This window comes from Anser brachyrhynchus (genome assembly GCF_964034855.1).
Source record: "Anser brachyrhynchus genome assembly, chromosome: 9".
Classification (NCBI taxonomy): Eukaryota; Metazoa; Chordata; class Aves; order Anseriformes; family Anatidae; genus Anser; species Anser brachyrhynchus.
Genome location: NC_137703.1, coordinates 2,846,998 through 2,864,406, shown reverse-complemented (window position 1 = coordinate 2,864,406; position 17,409 = coordinate 2,846,998).

The window sequence follows — 17,409 nt, the reverse complement described above, 5'->3', positions numbered from 1 at the left end:
GAAAACCCCTCTCACTTGCCATTGCTCAGACCAAAAGACTCAGCAAATCAAAGGGGAAAGCCCAGGAGACATAAGAAATCCATCCCAAACGTTCTTTCGTGATAAGTACTGCTGCAATAATGTACAGCAGCACATTTTGTAGATTTAAGATGTAGTTTATAAGCCTGTAAAGGATCCTTATATAGAGCGTGTTCTTTAAGGGAAAATGCTACTTTCTGACAAATTTGCAAAGCTGTATCATTTATTTCAATTCCCTGAGTCCATCCCAGCTTAAAAACAGCAGAACACTCTAAATTTTAGTTGTGGTAATTACAGTAATACCAGTTTTTCCCCACACACCAGAAATGCACATAATTGTATCCACGAGGCTGCATCCCCTGATTCCATCTCTCTCACTGTTGTTAAAGCTAATGTGGGTCACAGTATGTTTCATATACATTATAAAAGCAGGTCTAGCAACTTTTTTTTTTTTTTTCCTAGTTCTGTGTACTTTATCACTGTAGTTGAGTTCTTACAATGACTGCCAAGGTAGGATATTAAGCAGGATTAATGAAATTCATGGTCAGCTTTCCGCCTAAAGAAAAAATATCCCAATCCTTTGCCTATTTCATTTCTCATTCATTTTTTATTTTGTCTTCTAGGAATTATAAAATTGACTACCAAGGAGATTTATGGACAATTTTAGAAGCAAACTGATAGATCGGGGATTAGAACTTTTGTAGGTTTTCTGGTGATTTAATTAAATTTCCTCTAATATAATCTCGTGTTCTTTTCCTGAAGAGAAGAGCTTTTGCAGTCAATAGTATTCTTTTTTAATTTATTTTATTTTTTTTTAGATCATGGCAGTCTGCTATCAAAACAGATGCTTCAAACACGATGCTGGGCTGGCTGCCAGCTGCTTCTGCGTGATTCTACTGGCTTCCATAGGGTTGTACCAATCTATACCGAAATTTTGAGAAAAGAACAGTGATTCCACCTGAGCAAGCCTCGCTCATGCGGCTTTATGTAATTAAAGGTTATTCGAGAAGGAAGCTGCAGGTTCAGGTAAGGCCACTTCTGTCTTTTTCTATTGCGCACCTTTCTGCTGATGACAGAAATATCATCTTAAACATGACTGCATGCCTCAGAATCATGCCAACAGCATTTACCTGACATGCACATCATTGTACTAAAATGTCCAGGATAATTCTGGTACAGATAAAATCCTCTGGAGGTCCAGAAGACAGGAGAAGTCAGGGGCACAAGCTCCATCACCCTAAACATCACCTTGAGCTTCGAAAGGACCTCAGAAAATTGCAATAGGTTTTTCAGTGACCACCAGACAAAAGTTACTCCAAATGGACTTTGGGCTTCTTTTGAGGGGTGTTTGTCAAGAAAATGCAGGTTGAGCACTGCTGGTAATCATCTCCTCCATATTCAAATTGGAGAGCTACAAAAATAAAAAGCAGCAGCTGGCTGCTTGGGCTGGCACGTGTTGGGATATTATTAAAGCTTTCCCTGTCTTTTCCCAAAGGCTTTCAAAGCCACGTGGGTGCTGTGGCTTTCCCTGGCACAGGGAGATCAGGTTGAAGCCCAGCTGAAGACTTCACCAAAGAAGAGCAAAAAGCAAACCCAGGGTTAAAAAGTTAAAAAACTGCCTCGTAGCCCCCTCAATTTTGCTTAATAGAAGAGTTCCTTTTCATTCATAATTAAGTTGTCTGCTTGCAAAAAAAAAAACCTTCAGTATTCCTATGGCTGCGTTTCAGTAAGGGCACAATATTGCACAGCACTCGGCCAGGGCTGGGGCAGCGACTGACTGACAGCCCCGCTGACATGGGCCCGCTCACAGCTTTGGATGTGCTCTGACAGCGCTGGCTGCCTGAGGAGCAGAACTCGACTGGAGGGGGATGGTATTTTCTTCTTCTTCTGCCACCGGTTACCTCTGCTGAGGCTGCAGACCGAGCTTTTAGCAAGCAGGGCAGCCCACGTGCACAAATTTGTGAGGATGCTGCATCTGCAGTAAGGTCTGTATTACCATACAAATCTGTTGTTCTCCCCAGAAGTCATTTAGCTGAAAATCTCATTGCTTAGTTTCCAATAAGTAGCGTGTTACTGTTCACACTTTACCGTGGGTGATGTCAAACAGAAATACGGCAATGAATTATTCTTCCTTTCTTCAGGTGGTGGTGATCTGGGGGCGATTCTGATTAATAACGTTCATAACTCATTTGTAGCTGCTCACGGTTTACATTTTGTAATGGCGACGTTGATGCTGCAAACAAGACTTGAAAGCGTCACCAGGCGAAGTCGAGGAGATGCTGATCAACCCCGTAGTGCTCTGCCACGCTCGCTACCCATGCGGAAAGCTTGTTCCTCTTGCCAGCAGCTCCCAGCCTAAAAAATATTAATATTCATTAGAACTGCCACACTTGTCTACTGAAATTAATCAGTACATCATAATTAGCTAGAGCTTTGCACAATTTAGCACACATTTTAATAATTCACAGAGAGTGACCCGAAGAGTTGGAAGCCAAAAATAAGGACGATACTAAAGGCAGGGTTTGGAGTGCGACGTTCTGGCTTGCCAAGGCAGCCAAGCCCAGCACATGCAGGCTTGCAGGCACTTCTCAGAGCAGGGCAGCGTCGTCTGGAGGTGCCCTTGCCCACGCAGAGCCAGCCCACACCTGCATCCGGAGCGCAGGCGTTTACACGAGCTCCAAGGGACAGCCCCACTACCAGGAACGCCTCAGCTCAACAGCAACTCCTCTCAGCAGCCCATACTACCGATGCTTTTTCACTGTCTGCCCTTTCCCCCTTCTCCTGCCTGCCCACCGTTATTTCTGCTTTGAGAGAAGAAAGCCGGGTTCCCTAAGTTTGTGCTTTAGCTATGGTTGGATGCAGAGGGTGTGAACTTCTGGTGCCGGAGCACAGACGTGGACTGGTTTCGCCCCAGCTTCCTCTGCAGACGTTACAGGGGAGCACATTACTGATGCATTTGGGAACTCCAAAACTGCGATTCTATCCAAAAGTTCGCTGAGCAAAAACTGCATTACCCCACCAACGCTCAGGGAGCTGTGCTCGCTGGCGTTGTCTGAGGACCCTGTCCTGGGAGACTACAATTAAACACGTAAAGATTCACGTAAGGAACTGCACAAGCTAACCTACTGAGAGTCCAAGCTGCTAACATTTTCAGTACTTCATTCCTGAAGTGCAATGGTCTCACTTCTTTTTCAAAGTGTGAGAAAAAGAATATTGTCATTACTGACAGTAAAATCTTACCCTAATAACTATACATAACTTTACAAATGTCTATTAATCTCTGCTTGGAAAAGAAAAATAAATAAATAAATAAAAAATAAACCTCTATCTTTGCTTACCTGTAATCTGATTAATGTTTCCAAATGTTTTCACCTATCGTGAATTTTAAGTTTTTTCATATTCAGGATTGGCTATCTAAAACAGCACAAAGGTAAGACTGAAAAGTAGTTCATAAATTTTGGGTGAGAAAAGGGAACTTCTGAAAACTCTCTCCCTTCCTTTTTGAGGCCATTCAGGGATAATTCTGCTTTGCCATCAGGAAGCCCAGAGCTGCCTTCTCCTGCTAGCTCTACCAAGAGGGTCCTTTGGATAGAGAACTGCACGTGATGTTAATGAAAATTAAAACTATTGCAAAGGATACCTTTGAGGAAATTTGGAGTCTCTCATTTTAAATGCTACAGCTTGCCATAGGCTATAATTTGGTCAGATATTTTAGTATTTCTAACAAAAAAGTAAGAGAAAACAGGACACTGCATCAAAGCCAGCACTCAGCATTTTCCAAGTGTAGACCTCAGCTTTTTGGGATCAGCTTCTGCGGACAGAGGGAGGAATCAAGCTGCTGTTGTACAGAGCCCAGTGCCGGGCCGGGTGTCCCTACAACACCCCTACAATCAGCAGCCTCAGAGCACCAGCTGCCTGGGGATGGGGAAACGGGTTAGTCATGTGGGTAAAGCACGCTCAGCCCCTACTCGGGTATGATTGTACGATAATGGCATGTTTTGGCATTTATGACAGCTAAGTTATTTCATTAAATTAACGTTTGAATTCAAGTAACTTAGACCATTAAACTCACTGTATTATTTACTTCCCAGTTAGAGCTGACAGAGATCTCAGCAAGTCGAGTGTTACTGGATCATTTTGCAATTATTTCTCTTGACAGGTTGAAGGTGGCTTTATGCATGATAAGTACTTAGTGACTTTTTTCTCTTTTTATTTGCTTACAATCTTCATTCTGCTTGACTGAGCGCCTGACATCTACCAACAGCCAGACCAGCACTCCGTGGGCTCAGAGCCACCACAACCTTTCAAACAGGAGCCCCAACGCCTGGCCAGGCATCCTGAGCTCCTTGCTTCCCACATCTCACCCACCTTCCACCAGCACTACCCAGCAGAAGCCTGAAGCCACTCACTACTAAGAATCATTTTTTTTTAAATGTTTTCAGCTGCTGCTCTGCATGAAAAAGGAGAAATCTATGACAGTGATTAAAATTTCTTCACCTTTCCTTTGAGTCTTTGCTTGGACTTGGATTTTGTTATTATTTAGCTTATCCTTCCACTGAGGATTTCCTCCTTTACAGCAGTTGCAGGTGCAGGTTTGTGTGTGCTGACTTGGAGGAGATCCTTCTCCCTGCAGAAGCCAGCCAAGCATTTTCAGATGTTACAAGGCCTGTTTCCACCAGTTTTAAGGCATTTGAAGTTTTCATGACACCCCTAAGCTTGGGTCTAAGGGCAAAACACAGGCAAAACTGTCATTTGAATGAATAAAAAAATACCATTCACAAATGAAGCCGCTTCAGGGCTTAAGATCAAATCCTGCCCTTATGAAAGCCATGTCAACAAATTCTCCAAAGAAGAGAAAGAAGAAGATGAAGAAGAGAAGAGAAGCTCAGTGTGCCACCAGCACAGAGCTGCAGCCACTTTGCTGCAGCGGAGGGCTTCCCCTCACTTTTCCCTCATCCGTGGGATGTGGCAGCAGTGTGCTGGGAAGACACCTTGGCACTAGTAATAGTTACATCCGGGGCTGTGGGTTTATTCCCGAGAGACCAGAAAAGGTTACCCAGCCATCGGCAATTTCCTTCTCCTTCCATGAGAGCAAGCTAAATCTTTGCAGAAAATAACGTGCTATTAAACATGACATTAATTAAGTGAAGGATCATCATGGCTTTTTCATATGTTAGGAACCTGGAAGATCTCTGCCATACATTTAGGCTTTCCTCTTTCTTATGACTCTACAGTAAAAAGCCCTGCATAATTTACAAGTGCTAATAAAAATACATAAATGTTTTCATAATTGTTTGAAAGTTACAGCACAATCAAGTTTACAGCACAATCAGATCACATTCAGGGAGCAGCAGTTTCACAGCAATTTTTGATGCTGGCATTTCCATTTTTAAGCTTACACTTATCATAACTTTATGTGCTTTATGTACTGTAATGGATGAGCACGTCCCATCAGAACTCAGTGCTAATATGACATCGTTAGCATTTCTTCTCCCTTTCTGGAGTAAAATCTCTGAGACTGAGTTTACTATTTTGTTATTCAAAGCCTGATTTATTTAAAGTGGGTGGAGGTGAATGTTTTGGGTTTCTGTCCTAGATTTTGCAAGCTATTGTGGTCTTTTTCATGTTAACATACTAAACGTCCCGTAGCACAAGACAGCTTTTGCCATGTTTTTCTGAAATAGAGAGATTTTTAATGTGCCTTTTAAAAAATGTTCCATAGCTGAATTTCCTCTTCTGAGCATGTTTTGTCGCCAGCTCACACAAATTCTGTACTTTTGTATTAAGTCCTTCAGCTCAAACAGGAGGGAAATGGGAGACCTGCTCCTTCCCACCGGCACCTCTGGGAAAAAAACCAGGGGCTGATTTCACTGACTATTAATTTGGACAAACCAATAGATTGCAAGTTGGATTACAAATGTATATTTCTGGCAAAACAGAATCAACCACGCCAGTTTGCAGAGATGTATGGTTATTTAGAATTATGGCAGCACTTTGAGATTTCTACCACAATGTTGATGGTTTCACGGAGAAGGGTCATTTCTTGTCCGTGTAAAGTGAGCATGCACTGCATACATTTTGGCTGCCACGGAGAGGTTGGCCTACTCACCACGATGGGGTCTTCATGGGAGAGAAAATATGTCTCCGAGTCTTCAGGTTTTAAGAGGAAAACCAACCCATGGACCAAAACAAGCTCCACAGGCCTCTGCCTGCTGTCTGGGGGTGTGTGTGTCTTGGGAAGCCCCTTTGAGCCTTCAGCCCCTTTGGAGAAGCCTCCAGGAGAGAAGGGAGGTGGTGGGGAGCGGGTGGCCTGGTCCATGGTGTTGCCATGTAGAGCTTGGTTTGAGGGGTCCAAGGAGGTAACAGCAGACTGGAGGGAAACCATGTCCCTGGGGGCAGGGACCGAAGTGAGGGACAGTGCTTGATCGCTTGGCAGCAAAACGTGAAATAAATAGGTGGTGGGAAAGGATCACAAACTGTGAAAACAAAAATACTTCACCAAAAATCTGCCAGAGAGACATCCTGGTGGGGCAGCTCAGGGACTGAGCCCCAGACATCCACCACCCCACCAGCGCCAGCAGGAGCTCAGGCAAAAAGTTCGTTGAAGGCTTCCATTGCTCCAGAATATTCTGCTGAACATAAATGAAGAAACATTACTCCCTTAGGATCAAACCAGAAAAGAAAAAACGCACCAAAGATACACGCAGCAGCCTGACTGATGGCTGCAGGGGAAAGCCCAAAGGAGAGCACCCGAGTTAATTACATCCGGAATATCTTCCCAGCTACAAGAGAGGTGACACCGAGTGCAGCAGATACATCCGAAGGTCCCAGTGGCCACCACGTGCTCCTTTGCAACGGGAAAAAGTACAACATTAACTAACATTCACTCTTTCAGCCAAACAGCACTCCTATCCCAAGCAGAAAAAGCATGCATTAAAAAGCAAATACAGCCCATACATTACACCAACGGCATTTCTTTCAGCCCCTTGTCTTCAAATTGTTTCTCCAGCTTTTCGCTAAAAATATATAAATAAAGTGCTCCTGGTGTGTAGGAAGCGTGCCCAGGCTGGCTGCTGCTCCATCCATGAGATCCAAGTGCCACCTCGTGTTCACACGATGCATTTCAGGGCGGATTTTCCCCTTCCATTTTCAGCAAAATACCAGCTTCTGCATGCCATGGAAGTGCCTGTAGAGTGTTTTGGGTCTTTTAATGCTGAATTAATTGCATGTTGAAACGCCAGCAAAGTCATTTAATAATAAAGGCAGCTGCAGATTTTATATGCGTGAACTGCTTACACAATAAATTCTTTGTGCTTACCTCGCACGGCCGCTGTAAACCCCACTTGCATCCAGATCCCTCCAGTCTGCCACAGGTGTTGTGCTGGTCTTTGCCACCCTCTTTCCTCCCCCTGCAGCACAACAGGCTGCATCCTGGAAGAGTTACGGTTCTGTGAAATTTTTATTTTGCAGAAGGGAATCAATGGAAAGCAAAGGGAGTTAAAATTTGTATGTTTGTGCTGTCATTTGTAGGGCAAGCTGTTCTTGCTCATTTACAATGGCTCACCTGACAAACTAGTGGCAAGCTTTTCCTTCTTCCAGTACATACAGCTTTGTATGAAATCCTTCTCCAGAAGGACAGGAAGAGAATTGGGACTAATGTCAGGACAGAGGCCAGCTCCTGATGTTCTTAGGCCTAGGTCATGTATGATAACCAATTAGAAAATATTACCTTCACGGTTTCTTTTCACTTTAAGAACCATTAGTTTTTTTTTTAAAGATTCACATTGGTGGAACAGTAATAAATATATATATATATATATATAAATAAGGGTCATTGTATACAGTCTTATAAATCCATAAAGCCTCCTGAAGACCACTGGCAGTTAGATATTTTGGGGTAGGACCACCTCTCAGATACAAAGTTTGTCCTTTGGGCTGAGTCACCTGTGGTCCTGTCCCTTGTGCAGCCACTTGTGTTTCTGTTAGTTCAGCTTTGCCTTTTCATACCCAGCAGCCTGCAGTTATGGGCAGCGTGGTGCTTTTACCAAGCACAGGGTGTGTCTCAGCATAACACAAGGGGTTTGGGCCAGAACCCGCTGTAACAAATGGAAAGTCTCCCTCTGACTTCAGTGGATTTTGCATCAGGCGCACGTCTCCATAGGTTTCCCAAGCTCACATAGACAGCTTGTCTTTTGTGACCGCAGCGAGCCTTTATTCCCTCCGCAGATCAGGTATTCTGCTCCTGATAATACAAGATCAACAGGCAAAACTCCACTGAAAGAGCCATGTAGTGCTGATGTTTTCTTTCAGACACAAAGGCACCTTTCTTGCAGGGAAACAGCACTTAGAGTTGCAGCAACCTTCACCCCAGGTCAGCCACAAAACCCCTGTAAAATTGGCTTCTTGTCCTGGGAGAGAGTGCAATGCGTCGTGAGGATGGCAGAGCTCAGAAATGGGCAATGGGAATTAGCCCGGGAGCTGTTGATTAAAAGAGAAGAGTTTTTACTCTTATTTTCCCCCATCTCAGGAACTTGGCTCATATTTACCAGCCAGCTGTTAAAGTGCAGATGTGCTTACCCTCCCTGGGCTTGCATGGGGCACAGAAGGAGCACAAGAGCCCCGTGGATAGCACCCAACAGGAAAGGATTCGCCATAGCATTGGCCCCAGCAGTGGTACAGATATAATTTTCAATGGGAAGCTTAAAAATAAATTGAAAAAATAAAGGAAATTCAGACTGAATAGGAGAGAAACAACAATAATATGAAATTGTCTGGAAAAGCAAAACAGATCCCATTGTCTGGATGCAATGAGTGGAATGGTGTACAAGTGGTTCGTGTACCAACATGGGAATGGATGAGATTGAATAATAAAGTTTTCAGTTTTGGCTGCAGAAGTTGTACTGAGTACAGAAACGGTTGTTATTTCTGTTCCAGAGCCACTGTATGTATCCTTGGGCTGGATAGTTTTTATTATCTTTGCTAACTCGTGATGTGACAGCTCAGCCAGACCCAGCAAGTCCTGGTCCTCATGCAATACTTAGGAGTCGGGATGCAAACCAGTCCCTGGGCATTCAACTGGTGCAGGAGTGTGATGCTTCTAATACCAGCACAAAGCAGTTTCCAATTGCAAAATAAGGCTGGAATGGGATGGCAGGATAAGCGCACACAAACCAAGCCACAGGAACATCAGCTGCGTTCAAGAAAATCATCTCCCAACACACCTTTGGCTCCGATGAACGTGGGTCATGCTAACAGCACTTCAGCCTGCAGGATATCTACACTTTACTGAGTTTCTTTTTTCTACAGCTTTATACTTTACCAAGTGTTTTACTTTTACTCTTTTTCTCCAGCTTTACACTTTGCCGAGTTTCTTCACTCCTAATTGAAAACATAAAGGATAATAGGAATGCTATGGTCCTAAAAAAATATGTCAGGACTACTTGTAATAGATCTATAACACATAATTAGTTGAAATAAAAGAAGTAGTTTGAATTTTAGATCCACGTGTACAAAAATATACGTCAAATAACATGTGCTCTACTCAGATGCAATTTCTTTGCTGTTTCTCCCTAACTTTACGTATCCATAACTGACAGACTTCACAAAGCATTGGATATTGCCCTGTTTCCCTACCAGTGAGATCAGAATGACCTGGAATGCTCCAAATTTCATAAAACACCCATAGGCATGCCCTTGCTCAGTGGTGTCCAGGAGTACAGAACTGGGCAACAGCTTCTCAGTGGAGCTAGGGTACTGCAGACTTATTGGAGCTCTCTTCTATTTTGTATCCCTATAAACCCCCCAAAAATTAGAATGAAACTAAAGAAAGATTTAAATAGAAGTGGAAGACAAAAGCGCAAATTGTTTTTGCACAGGCTTCATTGAACATGCAAGTCACTGAGTAATAATTGTTAGAACAATGCCAGCTGAAAGATCAAACAAAACCAGAGACTGGTTAAAAAACAGACTTTTGTTTGCGCATTTTTGAGGGAAAAGTATCTGTAGTGTTTGCTTTCAGCCCCTTTAATCTTTTACCTCTGAAGAAGAGGTATTTTCTCTCTGTGTACATACATGCTACAATAGTAAAACCTTCCATCTTGGAGTAAAAAGTCTCACAATGGAAATTTCCCTAATCCTTTTAATAGTTCCTCTAAAGCAAATGGAATCTCAGCGGATTAAAGTAGCACTCGTTACACTGCGAGGTCACAAACACAAGTTAGGTCAATGGCAATTAATTGCTGAGGAACGTGCATCTGTGTATCTGTCTTTGTGCACGTTTCCAGGGTGTGCATAACCGAGCACTCACAATGTGGTTGCCTCCTCCCCATTAAAAATTGGGAAAATGTTTGAGAATCCACGAACATGATGAAAAACATTGATTAGTGCAACTGGCTTGCAATGGTACTTGTTATCCACCTTCTTTGAGTAGCACAATGAGTTCCTTTTTGGTACCAATAATCCTATCACGCCTTCGCAGAGGACAGGTGCCCCAGATATGTTTCTTTCTGTTTTCCCCTAATTCTGCCAAATGAAGCTCCATGGTAGCTGCCTGTGACTCGGAGTGACGGACTGACAGGGGTTGTCAGCGAGGTGCCTAATGACTGCGAGATTTGTTTGTCTTTTAAAGGAATTCAATAAGGCATAAAAGCAAGACAAAGCAGCAGCATGTGCAGCTCAAGGAAGCCTTTGGCAAGTCAGCCTTGCAACATGTAAAAGCCCCGAGTATTTTGATTAGGCAATAAAAAGCATTGTCTATACAGTTGCCTTGTAATGTGCTGGCACAGACCCAGTTACTTATCAGGGGCTGGGATGCGGGCGCTCCCAAACGCACTCTCTGTAGTTTGTGCTCAGAGGCCTCGAGCATGAAGCCTCATGAAGGTTAAAATGAGGTAAGAAAATAAGACTTAAAAAGGGCGTCTGGAGTTTCTAATTTCCCCCTGCTGCTTGGGAACCCCGCTGCAAGGATCTGCACATCCAATGATGCTGTTGCCTCTGAAGAACCAAGCCTAGGCACAGGACAAGCGTCATCAGAAGCCTCGCACGGCCCCCTGGCAACTCCTCACCTGCTGCCTGCGCTGCCCTTTGTTGCTCATCGGCTGCCCCATGGACCCCGTGTTCCCCTGCCCCTCTTGTGCAGAGCCCTTGGACCTGTTTTCCTCCTTAATTCCCGTGCACTGGGCAGGTTGGTGGGGCCAGGAGGAGCTGCACAGAGCTGTGTCTCAGCACCTAGCTGCCGGTCCATTTAGGCATTTATTTTGCATTAAAAAAATGCTGATTAAAAAGTTAATAACTCCTCCTTCTAGCCTTCCACGAGCTTCTTGACAGTAATGAACTCTGGTTCGTAACCATATGGTTTCTGTTGTAAATAAAGGGGAAAATAACCAGAAAACTTTATCTGTCTAGTTGAAAATAAAAGAAAATTAAATTAAAAGTGTTCCTGCACAGCCATAATATTCTTTAGGGGGTCTCCATCCATTTCATGTAACCCACAAGACACCCCAAAAGGGAAAGCATCATGCTATGTTTCCCACACCCACAGATCCACTGTGCAGATGCAGGCTAAAGGTATAATGGCACGAATATTTGGCAGCACATAACAATGGCAGCAACTTGTTGCTGGAAATTAAAATTTTTTCACCTTCTCCCAACAGAATTTCATGGTCTTTCCCTCATTTTTTTTTTTTCATTTATATGGCATATCGGTTCCTTTTCATACAGCTATTTCTTTCATTTGCAAAACCCCATGGCTCTGTTACAGGCCTCGTTCACAGGACATCACCTCCCAAGTCAGGGAAGGACTACAAGGTTTCTCCTTGAAAACTCACTCTGTTGGGCCCCGGAGCCCAGCATATTTCCACGCCTGCCAGCTATGCTGTGGTATTTGTGACCCATGATGGGCTCCTGCCTCATCTGAATCCCACCTGGCTCAGAAACCAGGGCTGTGGCACCGTGCCCGCGGGGAGCTGCGTGGATCAGGCAGGCAGGGACAAATCCAGTTGCCATCCCCCTTTCACCAGGCCTGCCTTCTGGTCCAGTTAGGGTTGTAGGTAGCAGAGACATTAAACAAGAAAACCAGAATTTCCATTACCTGAAGAGACAACTTCAATGTTGTTTTTGTTCTTTCTGTTCACTGAGTTTAGATTTTCATGTGCTTTAACACTCTAATGAGAGAAAATCCTAACGCATTACTGAAGCTCAGGAACAATGTAATAAGCATCATTCTGTGATACATTTTACTGTTAGCCATTGTTGAGTCTTTTTTATACTATTTTTAAGCAAAATTCACATTTTCACTCCAAATTACCAGCTGCTCTCTCCACTGGAGCATTAAGACAGATGGGGGACAGGAATCAGCAGCTATAGTCAGCCTTGCAAAGGGAACCCATTTCACAGGAAAGTGGGGTATTCTCTGAAGGGAAGAATGGATGAAAAGAAGAAACCTGCACAAGAAATGCTAAAGAAAATCCTTGTTATTCCTAATACATAGCAGCCATTGTTCAATAGTTCGCCTGTGTGAAAAGTTAAACGCGACCTTTGTGTTTCTGCCAAGGTCGGCAAAGGCTGGTTGTGCAAGATGAAGTTGCCTGAGGCCTCTTTTACCTCACACAGCAAAAATTCATTTCAGAAACCTTAAAACTTCAGAAAGAAGAAGAGGTGCAAGCTGAAAACTTTGCTGCCCATGGACACATCCCGCTGGGGACTCTGCTCCAAGCCAGCCCTGTCCTCAGTCACCGGCCTGCGCTCGTCCCGCTGGAAAAAGGGGACAGTCCTGGCGTGTAATTCTGTTTTCGGCACCCTGCAGGGAGGTAGTGCATGGCTAACAGGCCAGATCAGGATCTGCCAACTTTTCTGTGTTTTTTACTATCTGCATAAAAGTGATTTATCAAAGCGCGAATGGAAAAATGGGCAATTTAATCGGACAACTTTTGCCATCATAAAATTTGGATGGGACAACCCGCGTGGAAGACTAAGAACCTATAAAAACTACTGCTCATCTGTCAAGCCTGACTTGAACCAAACCAAACCCTGTTTTTTAAAGTTCAGAAACGTCTGGTAAAGTGCTTATTTTTATTTTTCATGCACCTTTGCACTTTCAGGTGCCGGTGGTGATTAAAAGAGGATGAACTGAAATACCATGACAGGATGTTTCTGTGGATTGAAACAGAAGCATTGTCACTCTTTTCTGAGAGGTGGCTGTCAAAGTTAAAGCCTAATTCATAGTTATTAGGGATTTGGGTAAGATTACCATGAGCAAGAAAGCTTTTGAGTGCCAGCTACTACCTAAAGTGGATCTGAATTAAAAATTTGCAAAGGCATATCTGGTGTTTATTATTAAAACAGTCAACAGCATTTTTATTTTTCACTTACCATCAAACTCCATGGACTTGTATCTTAATTGGAACTGGACTTCAGAAATCCATACACGGAGAAAAAGAAAATACAGGCTGATACTCATATCACTATCTGATATCAGCCCATTGCATAACGACGCTTTCATGAGTGGATTTACCTTCACTTTCAGCACATTTCCAAAGTTCTTCCTTCCCTTGACCTTGGCTCTGATGAATTCCTTTTATCTGGGTCCTGTAATCACTTCCTTCCTCGCCTATTGCAGTCCCATCATTTATATGCTGCCTGTTTTTAGGGAGAGGGGGTTATAACTCAGCCATAAAATTTTCCTGCAGCTGAGCCATATAACAGATTCTCAGTCTGAAAGCAGTTGTAAAGAAATATTAAAGAAATTTGTGGATGTTTTAAGTTAAAGGAGTTTACTAGCTTCAGAAGTGTTTTTGTTTGTTTTACTTCCATAATTCAAAGAAATTATTGCTGTTGTTTTTTAAATGAAATTGGGCAGATCAACTTAGTTTTTTTTTTTTAATAACAAATTTAAGTTTAAAACTTCAGATCAAAGGTAACCCCTAGAAACCTAGTTCTAGATTTTCTTTTCTTCAGACAGCACTTCATAATTCCCTGCTACATTTCCTTTGCACAGAGATAATCAATATCAAGGAACAGTTGGGAAGAAGGCTTAGCAGCATTTATGACAAAGACCAGATAATATTCTTCCCCTTGAGCATTTCCATATGGCTCAGAAGGACGTGATATTTAGACACAGTTGGACAAATCCTGATCTGTTACCCTGTGGAAACATTCACCGATGTGCTCCAGCTCCAGCCCACCTGCTCCTGGACGCTGCCACCTCCATCAAGGCTCTCCCCAGTGATATGCTATTTCAAGTGCAAAGAGAGAAACATATTTTGCTCTTCCGGGACTCAGTTCTCTTCATCTGAAAACGGGGGGAGGGATGGGTTTTGTTTTCATTAAACTTCCTTTTGTTTTTCACAGTGTATTTTGGGGGGCAACCTGCAAAAGCTGACATTCACAGGCTGATCCCACATGCTGCCAGCCATCTGCAATTTTTATCCCATCTCCAAACAGCCTTCATTTGCACCCCTTTAGACTCAATGGGTCAGATACAGCCATAACGCACTGTCTCATCTTTGCTTTTCCAGCATTAGCTATATTGCCAGCATTATTGCCGCTCACACAATATGTGTTTTGCTCAAACATCCCCTGGAGAAGTAACATCATCATGGAAGAGACTTAGCTCATACTTAAACAAAGGCAGCATGTCCAGCCCACAGGGTGTGGGGAATGTCTGAAAATCCAAACCCTGAAGGCTAAAATCTCATGGCTAATTTAATGTCTAACATTAATATATATATATATACATATATATATATTCCCTGATTTTTAAATAAGCCTGGTGATACAAGAGGCATCTTGCATGTGTTTGAACATTTGAGATTGGGAAAACAAAATGATTACTAAAGTGGAGTGGTGCACTTTTGATTAAGTCTGTGATGATGATATCACCTTAAAGTACTGTAACACTGCACATCTCACACCAAAGAGAATTCTGCTTAACACCCAAAAAAAGAAAACAGGATTAAATAGAGAAGTTAGTGGATATTTCAATCACCATTTCAGCATAAAACCTGGTGAGGGAAGTGTAGAATGGAATGCTGGTAGAAAACAAATTAAGTAAAACTTGTGCCGACAACATCCTATGTATACATCTAACCATGACACTGTTGGTGCTATGCAAATATTCATTTACTAATGTCAGTCTGTGGATGGAAGACCCAATATGTTAACTTTTGTATAGAAGAAATTCTCATTCTCATTTCTGATGGATTTTTGGTATGTATGAGAAGATGCTTTTTTTTCTTCTTCTTGCAGGAGTAATAAGGTAGAAGCCTCACTCCTAAGTATAGAGAACTAATTTTACATTTTATGTACACAAGCCTCCTAATTAGTTTTTAACTATTAAAAATTATATTCTATTTCTTGATAGGACACTTTGCAGAGTTGAAAATGTGTAATCTTTAAGAGTAGAAACCTCTTTCTATATTCACTTGCATTACTTGAAATAGGCTGAAATTTGAGTTAAAAAAAATCACAATTATTTGAAATCTATCCACTTTTTTTTTTTCCAGTAGCACTACACAGCCTACATTTCAGGATCATTATGGCGCAAGAAATAATGTATCCAAACCAAAATTTGGGCTGTGTTCAGTCATAGATTCATGACTAAGCACTGTTACTTTTTGTCAAAAACTCAGAATTTCCTTTGAACAGATCTCAACAGCCTTTTCTCCAATGTAGCCTCTAATGGGTTATGTCAGTCAGTCCATGTTAAGGTTTAGAAACCACATTGCTGTAGCTAAAGCAAAAGGACACAAAAACATTCACATGCTGAGCTGAATACAAGAAAAATACAGCCCAAGGAACTTTATTAAAGAACTGTGCTCCAAAATCATTATTTTTATATTTAACTAGGGCTTCATAATATCATTAAAAATTTAGGTCAAGCACATGATGTCCAAAGGTTCTTAAGTAATACAAGGATAAAATTATCTGCTAGCAATTTATGTCCACCAGTGGGTAGCAGCAGGTAGCAGTTAATTGAAAAGTGGCTTATCTCTAATTATTCTTCTATATCCTTCTTAGCAGACATATTAGAAAGAGTATATAAAAAAAATCATACTTAAGTACTACTGAGCCTATAACATTAATGTAAAAAGAATACTCAGAAATGGTGATACTTTAATATATGTTTTGCACAAAATGCTCTGCAAAATCCTTCTTTTAAGCTAGCTGTATACATGCTGTTTACTGAGTTATACACATTTTCTGATGTTGTTCCCAAAAATATGGAATTTAATTCAAGTCTACACTGTTTTCTTTCTACTAGTCTACTTTTTGTGTTAGATTCTTTCTTCTTTTTCTGAAAACAAAACAAAACAAGTGGGGTTATTGCTTGAGGTATTGCAACTAGTTATGAGCAGCTCAGAGATGTTCCACAGCCTCTAAGACTACAAAACTGTTCTTGGCCTCTCTGAGAATTTCTTTGGAGACTGAGGACATTTTGATCCATCAGCAGCCGATGGCCCTTAGCTACAGCAGTGATATGTACGCAGAGTTTCACATTTCATTATTGCAAAGTTCAACTCTAAGAAATTGCTTTTTCCCTTGTTAGGAAGAGCTATAGCTTCTCCTTAACTACACTAGCCCCAAGACCAACAGTATATCACTTCATTACCACTGCTCCTTCATTCGCGAGGTTCAGTTTCCAGAAAATACTGCCCACAACCACAACAGCATTTTAATGCACATTGCTGTGGCATGTCCGCATGTGGGAGAAGTGGTGGCAGCTGCCCGTGGCCGGGGCCCAGCTCTTGGACAGCCTCTCACGTTTGCTGAGTGTGACGAGGTGATGTGGAACTGTATCAATTAGCAAAATGCCTCACGAGGGGCACACAGAGCTCTTAGTCCGGCTTAGAAGAAAAGAGGAAATGCAAAATTTTTCTGTCTGCTGCAGTGAGTTGCACAGCTTTTTCTGTGGAAAAATAAATAAATAAATAAAGGGGAAAGAATCAGCAAAATCACTGGTAAAGCAAAAGGTCAGCTAAGAAAATTGCCACGGAGGCATCTCTGCTTCTCCCTGCATCAGCTGTGTGAACATTACGCCTCATCCTACCAGCTGGAGGGAAAAAACTGCCTCAATTATACAGAGCACATCTTCTCTTCTTTCAGCAGCTCTGGAAGGAGTCCTGCAGCCAGGGCTTTCCCAGGAAGCCCCTCTGAAGTCCTCGTGCAGCTCCAGCTGCCCTCTTTAGCGTCAGTGGTGAGCCCCCCCATGGCTCAATGAAATATGCATTGCCTAGTGCTGAAGCAAAAACATTACACTGCAAAGGCAGAGAGATTTCCCCTCCAGAGCCGAGGGAGAATTCCCAGGAGATAAGAATCCCAATTAAATGTGGCTTTTCTCTAGCGGATCTGCTTGATCATAACCTTTAGAGGCTAAGGGCTGCTAACAGAGCTGAG